Raw genomic sequence first — 8,919 nt, forward strand, 5'->3', positions numbered from 1 at the left:
GAAGGCTCTCTGGATGTCTCCTGAGCTTCTGACCTTGTTCGCGGTCGACTGCGATTTTCATTGGTCGACCGCTGGAGTCCCAACGGCTCTTTTTAGAGCCGTTGAAGATGGTTTTTTGGTCTTTTGACTTGGGATTTTTGGCTGAGTTTTGAGAGGGTATAAATACCCATTGCTGATCTCTTTTCAAACTATCTAAGAAGTTTTTAAACAAGTTTTAAACAAGGGTTTAAGTGTGTTTAAGGGTTTGTTTTTGTTTGTGAAGAAGTTTTCACAAGTGGAGGAGATCATCTTCTTGTTTGGGCTCCAATCTCCATCTCTCCATCTTGTCTTCCATTGAGAAGTTTTCTAAACTGTAATCTAGCTTTCATTTGTTATTTGTTAATTATCAATTCTATTAAAGCTAGTTTTATATTGAGTTTAGATTTGATTTCACTCATTGTTACACACACCCACTTTGAGCTTATTGTATTTGCATTCATAATATATTAGGGTTGTGAGAGTTGTAGCATTGAGTGTGAGCTTTTATTGTGTTCTCATCCATATTAGAGAACAATTTATATTTGTTACATTGTGAGATTGTTAGGTTTTCGGTGAGCTAGAAACCGAGTGTGGTGTGAAAGTTTTCGGTGAACTAGAAAACCGATTGTGAGGAGTGACGTTGATCGGTGAGCGTTGAAAACCGATACTGTGAGGTGTAAACGTTGTTCGGGTGAACGTAGAAAACCCGGTTGTGATAGTGGAATTCTCCCCGGGAGTGGGGAGCGGAGACGTAGGACGGAAGGTCCGAACTCCGTGATCATATCGTGTGTTTGTGATTGCATTGGCGTTCTTATTCTTGTTTTCATATCTTATATCGCCTTTGTGTATTGCTCATCATATTACCCTATCACTTGTGTAGATTGTTTATTTTACCCTTGTGTTGTTTATATATCCTTGCATATATACATATTCATCATATAGGATATATCTCTTTGTTGTTCATATTACTTATCCTAGCTCATATACATTGTTGTATTTCATACTTGCTAGGATAACTTGTTAATAAGTTTTAATTGGCATTTAATCGGATTAGATTAGCATAAGACCCTAATCACCCCCCCTCTAGGGTCTAACAATTGGTATCAGAGCTTGGTGCTCTAATCACCCCCCCTCTAGGGTCTAACAGAAATTACCCCGCGAGAACTTCAGATGTTATGGATGGGTCCATTATTTTGGAGACAAATGGTGGACCAGAATGACCCGATATGTGTTGAATCGTTGGGGACGAGAATTGGCAGAGTTAGGGTTGTCAGTCCCAATCCGTGCCAGCATGTATGGTCTGCAGATTAGTGTAGGTCATTTTCTTTGTTTGTTCGAGACTTACAACCCTGACACTAATACATTCTTCACCAAGAATGGGGAGCTCGGGTTACCACTGCACGAAATGATGAAGGTGTCTGGTTTGCCTATAGGCGATGTTCCATATCAAGAGTTCTTCCCAACTACCAGTCAGCTGAATAAGATGAAAGATCGGTCAACCGTGATCCACGACACTTTATGGGAATTGACCTGTCATTATCATATAGCCATGGCCGAGATGGATACTAAAGCCAAGAAGAGATCTCCTCAGATTAGCTTGAAACAATTCGCCGATTACCTGTTCAAGAATCTTGATAATCGTTCAGAAGAAGTGTGCGGGTTATCTCCTTTGACTCCGAATGAAATCAACCGGCTGTTAGAGAAAACGAACGCACAATCTTACACCTCTCACTCAGAAGACGGATTTCCGCATGGTACTAAATTCCGTTCTTATTTGTGGCAAGCTGGTGCTCCGATTCATCCCACCACTCTGTTGGCTGGCTTCCTGGCTTTATGGTTGAAAAGGTGTGTAGTTCCCCATCAATCCTCTGATTCTATGCCAATGGAAGTGTTATATACAGCCGTCCAGTTGGCTACAGGTCGCAAATTATCCTTGCTTCCTGCTATGGTGGCTGCTATTCACAGTGGATTACGACAATTAATCTCCGTGTTCACTCAAGAGAAAAAGAAACCCTCTGCTAGTGTATCCGTTCCGAAGCTGGAGCTACTCTACACTTATCTAATGACCTGGTTGGTACTTTACCGGCCAGATTTGATGGAGGCTCCCGAGACGGTGGACCCCAGTCTCCCTCTGTTGCAGAATCTTGAGGGTTGTAAATGGGTCAAACATCGATGGGCGGATATAACGAGGCATTTTAAGGTTCACAAATGTTGGAAGTTCTTTCCCTGCTTTCCTCGATTCTCTGGTACGTACAATACAACCTTACTGGATGCTGAAGACCCAAGGCAGAATCGCACTATCTTAGATGTCGGGTGCTTCATATGGCTGATGAACATTCGACCTGGTTATCTATTGTTCAGGGTAAGAGATGTTTGTCATATTGAACTTTATCTTCCATGTCGATTTGCTCGTCAATTCGGCTATGACCAAATGTACGTCGGCAACCCGAACCGTCACCTTAGCGTTCGAGGAGGACTTATTGATGGGGCAAGGGCTTGGTTCTGGAGGATTGCCGGTTGCACAAACGCTGAGTTCGATCTCCCTTTGGAAGTGCCACCTCTACGGATGACTTTCCTATATTGTAAGTGGTTGATCGCTGCCAATATCATCACTCGGCATAGGAGAATGTCGGGCTCAGAAGAAGAGGCAGCCCCGCGGCGCACAAGAGAAGCGACCCGTGAAGCTATGACGTCGCCCCAAAGGAAAGAGGTTGCCGAATCATCGAGAAAAGGAAAGGAACCGGCACGCCCAACTGATAGTGAAGAAGAGTTTGACAGCGAGGAAACCGAAACTTCTGAGGGGGCGAATGAAACTGGTTCAAGCTCTGAGGAAGCAGCTGGTCTCCCCGATTCTTTCTTTGAGAGAGGACTTATAAAACCTTCCGTTGCTCCTGCCCAAACGCAAGATGCTCCGAAAAGGAGGAGGGAGAGAGTCGTTATGACTTATCCTAATCGGATGACGGTAGAGGTTCTCAGTGGAGATGAGGAGGATGAAGAGGATGAAGTGCCTCTTGCTCGTCGGCAAAGGTCGTGATCTTCTACTCAAGCTCAAATCCAAGCCCTTCCCGGAGTTGAATTGCGTACCAAGCATCATCACGAAGGATCTGGAGTTCCGGATGAGGTGCGTCCATTAAAAAGACGGAAAAAGGCTGCCTCTAAGCCACGTGTTCGTCTTCCCGCTTTAGAAGAGACATCTGCCCGTAGCGCTTCTTCAGATGAACAAGGTAACAACTCGTCTTTATTGCTCTCAAACCTCTTAACGCTAGAACTTATTCCATACTCGACTTCTGTAGGGAGTCAAGAAGAGGGAGAATATCGAGCTGACGCTGCTTCTCCTGGCGGGATGGGGGCTGAGGAGTCTAGTTTCATCCAACAAATGCAGGATGCTATGAAAGACGAAACAGCTGTTGTTCCACCAACTTCTAATATTGATCCATCGGCCTCAGACACAGGTACTGATCTTTCCCCATTCGGAAGACAATTCCACGAAATGAGTGAGTCGGACCGTGTGCCTCCTCTAATGACGTGTGCGCTTTGTCTCCTTTTAGTCAAACTAAAAGAAGCGGGTGCAGATAGTGGAGCTCTCGAATCCGTCCCGGCCAACGAAGGTAAAATTAATCTTCATTTTGAATGAATTCGTCTAAATTCACACGTTATTTTATATTCAACACATTCTGTAGATATCATAATGAAAGAATCTGTTGGAGAAGAGGCCACACATGTAACAGAGGTTGAGGATTTCAACGAGCATCACCTCGATCTCGATCTCTCAGAAGGCGACCATCAATATATCTCCGATTTATTATCAGGGAAAACTCCTGGTGCAGCCATAGACTCAACCGATACAGCTATAATCACTGGGACTCATGATCAACCTAAGGATCGTGATCACTCGTCAAGGGCGGGAACCGAAGTTGATCTTCAATCATTCATTCCCGAATCCCAACCTACTACTCCTATGGATCCCATGATGATAGAAGTCACTGTCACCCCTCAAATTAGTTCGGTCGCAACAAAAGCGAGACCAACTAAAGAAGTTGGTACGTATTCTGATGTTGTGCCTAGAGTTGGTGAGTTTTACCCTTCATTTGTTTTAAACTTCTGATTATGGTTCTATTATACTCATTGCGATTCTCTTGTTTGCAGAATATTCTCCCAGGGAACCTCTTAACTTGGACCCGAAGTTCTCTGAGGTTAAAGTTGAAAAATCTTCTGATGTAGTAAGTACGTCAAAGGCTGTCATTCCTGAACCAACTTTGGCTATTCAGGAGGCCGGACTACCACTATTGGGTGAACAAGGTCATGTTGAAGGCTCTTCTGTTAAACTTGGTATGCTTCAGCTCGTTGTTGTGTATACATATATATATTCTGTACTGACTTATTTGCCCTCATCACAGCTCTTTCATCATTATCAAATCATATCCAAGCCTTGTTAGCAGACGAGGATCCAGATAAGGCTGCCATTTGCTCTGATCTCCATGGCTTCATCTCTTTTTTGAATTCTATGGTTGATCGCATTCTCTCCAAAGGATCGCATTTTGAGAATTTTAAGAGACCTCTTGACCGCTATATATCAGGAATCCGAGAAGAAGGATATAATAAGTTAGCCGATTCGATCAACGCCTGTTTGGTCGACTTAAAGAAACATGTTGAACTTCTGAAGGATCTTCGCACCAAAGGCGTACCTTCCTATATTGCTTCTCACATGGACTTCAAGTTGCAAGCGTGACGTGATTCTCAAAAATCAGCTAATCTCGAACTCCAAAAGCTAAGAGCCCATAGCAATCAACTTAGGGTGAGTGTTGGCAGGAAAACACACACCAAGGTTAACCTGCGCCGGGACTTAGAGTCGAATCAAACGGAGATAGCTCGCTTAGAAGAGCAACTTGTAAATGCCAAGGATGCTCGTGAAATTCTGGAGTCTGAGTTGACGAAGTTAACTCAAGCTGAAGAAGACCTGTTTCAGCAACTGAGCCTTTAGGATAAAATACTTGCCGAAAAGGAACAAGAGATTGCCGAGCTTCAAAGTGTTGATGAAGAAGCTTTCAAAATTAAATTGGCAACTGAGCTTGAACAGGTTTATGCGGTAGAGCTTTCGTAGCTTGAAGATCAGATTCGCTAATATAAACTCTTGTAATTGGAGAACATATATTTTTGTAGCTTTATTTGAACGCTTTTGGTCAATATAGTGAACTTTTTTGCTCATTGAGATTCTATTATGATTACTCGTTCTTGTTTAGAATAAATAACCATAATACTTATAGAATTTTTGGCAAATCCTCAGCCATTAACGGATTTGATATGCCTTTACCGACTACCGTTTGAGTCGGGCTAGTATGTGAATTATCTAAGTCCGTTTCACATATAACGTTGCGTTAAAAGAATTAAACTCTTTTAGGCTTTGAACTATAATATTGAATATGTAGGCTACATGTGTTAGATGTAGACTTATCTCTAATAAGGGATTGAGATAACGTCCCCCATGCATGAACGACATGGATTTTAAAATGTAAATAGATTGTGTTTCCTATGTAGGATAACAAACCCGATATTATAAAGAAAGAATTGGGTATTCTATCTTTCAATCTCTTGTTTGTTGGTAGAGATAAACCCAAAATCGGAGAGGAAGAATTTTATATTCTATCTCCTGGTCTCTTGTTTGTTGGTAGAGATAAACCCAAAATCAGAGAGGAAGAATTTTATATTCTATCTCCTAGTCTCTTGTTTGTTGGTAGAGATGAACCCGAAATCAGAGAGGAAGAATTTTATATTCTATCTCCTATTTCAAAAGAAACTCAAAGTGGGGTTTCCACTTAGAGAATCTGGACTGGTTTGAATAATCCTAACTGTCATAAGGTTTGATTATTCAATTCAAAAGTGGATCTTTCGTTCATAAAATGAATCGAAAGGAGATTTTGGTTGTGGTCCTAACTGTAGTAAGGTTTGACCAAGGTTCATAAAATGAATCGAAAGGAGATTTTGGTTGTGGTCCTAACTGTAGTAAGGTTTGACCAAGTGAGATTTTTGAGATGATCCTAACTGTAGGAAGGTTTGATCGCTCGATTTGTGGGCCTCTCGTTCATTGAAGGAATCGAGAGGGGATTTTGACTTTGGTCCTAATTGTTTAAAGGTTTGACCAAATGAGTAGTGGGGGTTTAAATGGTTTTAATCCGTGACGGATTTTGGTGTACTCTTCGTCGATCGATTTGATCGGTGAAGAGTTTTGTGAGGAAAGATTAACTGCTTACAGATTTGAATCTCATCTCAACAAAAGCTGTAAAAGAACTTTATGATAATCAAAAACATATTATTTGAAAGATCAGTTTTATCTTTAGAACAATTGACTGATCTCGGGTTATTCTGAAACATCCTATACAGGATTCTCTAGGAACTTCCCGTTTTGCATATGTTATCCTGAACGTATTACGGATAATATTTTTTTAGGAACTTCCCATTTATTGGCATCATTAATTTACTACCATCCTGAGTAATCAGGCGGTAAGCACCGTTTAAATAGACTGTTTCTATCACAAACGGTCCTTCCCACTTGGGTTCGAATTTTTCTTTCTTCTTGGAGTTAAGGATCATAGGCCGTCTTTCAGCTAGGACCAAATCTCCTTCTTTAAAACTCCGTTGTCGAACCTTTTTGTCGAAAGCTCAGGAAATTCTGGCTTGGTAGAACTCAATATGCTGTTGAGCTTCTAAGCGCTTTTCGTCGAGCATCTCGAGTTCTTCGAGGCGTTTCTGATGTTGTTCTTCGGTTGTCATCTGGGTTGCGAGAGCAATCCGAAGAGATGGAATTTGTATTTCCAATGGAAGAACGACTTCACATCCGTATACCAACGAATACGGGGTCGCTCCCGTTAGTGTACGTACCGTGGTACGATAGGCCCATAGAGCCGCACCAAGCTTATCATCCCAATCTCGTTTATTAGTTTTCATGAGTTTTGACAAGAGCTTTATGATTGTTTTATTGAAGGCTTCAGCCAATCCATTTGCTGTGGGATTGTAAGCCGTCGACGAAATGTCCTGAATTTTGAACTTCTCGCAAAACCTGATGAAGGCGTTACTGATGAATTGCGGACCGTTGTCATGTATGATTCGTCTTGGGACACCATGCCGGTAGATGATATGGTGTTTGATGAATGCAATGACGTTACTCGTTTTAACTTCTCTGAGTGGAATTACTTCAGCCCATTTGGAAAAGTAGTCGGTAATTGCTAGGATGAACCGATTACCTTTGACTGACGGGGGATTTATAGGACCAACAATATCCATTCCCCAGGTCTCAAACGGCCATGACGTTGCTGACGGGTGTAGATGATCTGGAGGCTGGTGCATATAATTTGCATGTAATTGACACGCTTGACATCGTCGGGCGTAGTCAACTGCATCCTTTACCATAGTCGGCCAATAATATCCAATTCTCCTAAGTCGGTCATAGAGTTTAGGACCGGGTTAATGTGCACCACATGTCCCCTCATGCGCCTCTTTGAGTGCTTGTTCTGCTTCCTTATTGGATAGACAACGGAGTAGACCGTCGTACGACCATCGGTATAATATTTTTGATTCAGCGTTATAGTAAAATATCGGTGCTCTCCGCCGAATCGAATCCCTTTCTTTCACGTCCTCAGGTAAGATACCGTGTAGGACATAATCAATAATAGGGAAACGCCAATCTCGAACTTCGGGTTCAACTCTTGTTGAATATGCTTCTTTGGCAACCGAATCATAGATAGGAACAATAAGTTGGTGAGTTCTTACTGTAAGTAATTGTTCTGTTTCGGGAGGCTGAGCCAAAGATACCGACAATGCCGCCAATGCGTCTGCGTATGTATTTTGGAGACACGGAACGTACTCGATGAAAAATTCTTCAAACGAGTTTGCCATCTCAATGGCCACCTGGTGGTATGGAATCAGGTCTCGATTTCTGACTTCATACTCTCCTCGAATCTGATTAACTACCAATTGAGAATCTCCAAAAGCTTCAAGGTATTCGACCCCCAGCTCTTTGGCGAAATTGAGTCCAATTATCAACGCATTGTACTCAGCTACGTTATTAGAGCATGGTTCGGTCAACGAGTATGCTCTAGGTAAGACATGCTTTCCCGGGGAAACTAAAACGACCCCCACTCCTGAGGAGATTTTAGAACATCCGGGCGCGCTCGCCACGTTGGTTGCTCGGGAAGCCCCATCGAAGTATAATTGCCACACTCGTTGATGTGAGGTGGTATTAACTTCGTGAGTTTCATCCGGAAGATCGTCGTACAACTCCACTACATCTTTCGTAGGGTTTTCCGCCAAAAGATCGCAAATAGCTCGTCCCTTAACTGATTTTTGTTGCTTGAAGTACAGATCATATTACGATAATAGTAGAGCCCATCTGGCTAAACGCTAATTCATGGAGGCCGATTGGGTCATGAATACCCGGATTGGGTTTATGTTGGAAATGACATAAATTGTCTGTTCAACCAAATAATGTCGCATTTTCTGGATTGCGAACACCAATGCGAGGCATTCTTTCTCAATCATTGGATAACGAGATTCAGCTCCAACCAATGTGCGGCTCAGATAATATACAGCTTGTTCGTGACCGTTATCGTCGTTTTGTGCGAGTAATGCACTTAACGAATGGCTCGTCGCTTTGACATAAATAAAAAACGGTCTGCCTGATTTCGGTGCAACGAGAATAGGTGGATTCGTCAGATATTTCTTAATATCTTCGAATGCCTTTTGGCATGCTTCATCCCAAATGAACGACACGCCTTTCTTCGTGAGTTTAGAGAACGGTTGACATTTTCCAGACAGATTTGATATAAATCGACGGATATATGCCAATCGACCTTGCAACCCTCTGAGTTCTTTAAGATTCCTCGGGGGTTGTAATTCATGTATCGCCTT

This window comes from Asparagus officinalis, chromosome 2, assembly GCF_001876935.1.
Source record: "Asparagus officinalis chromosome 2, Aspof.V1, whole genome shotgun sequence".
In the NCBI taxonomy this organism is placed as follows: Eukaryota; Viridiplantae; Streptophyta; class Magnoliopsida; order Asparagales; family Asparagaceae; genus Asparagus; species Asparagus officinalis.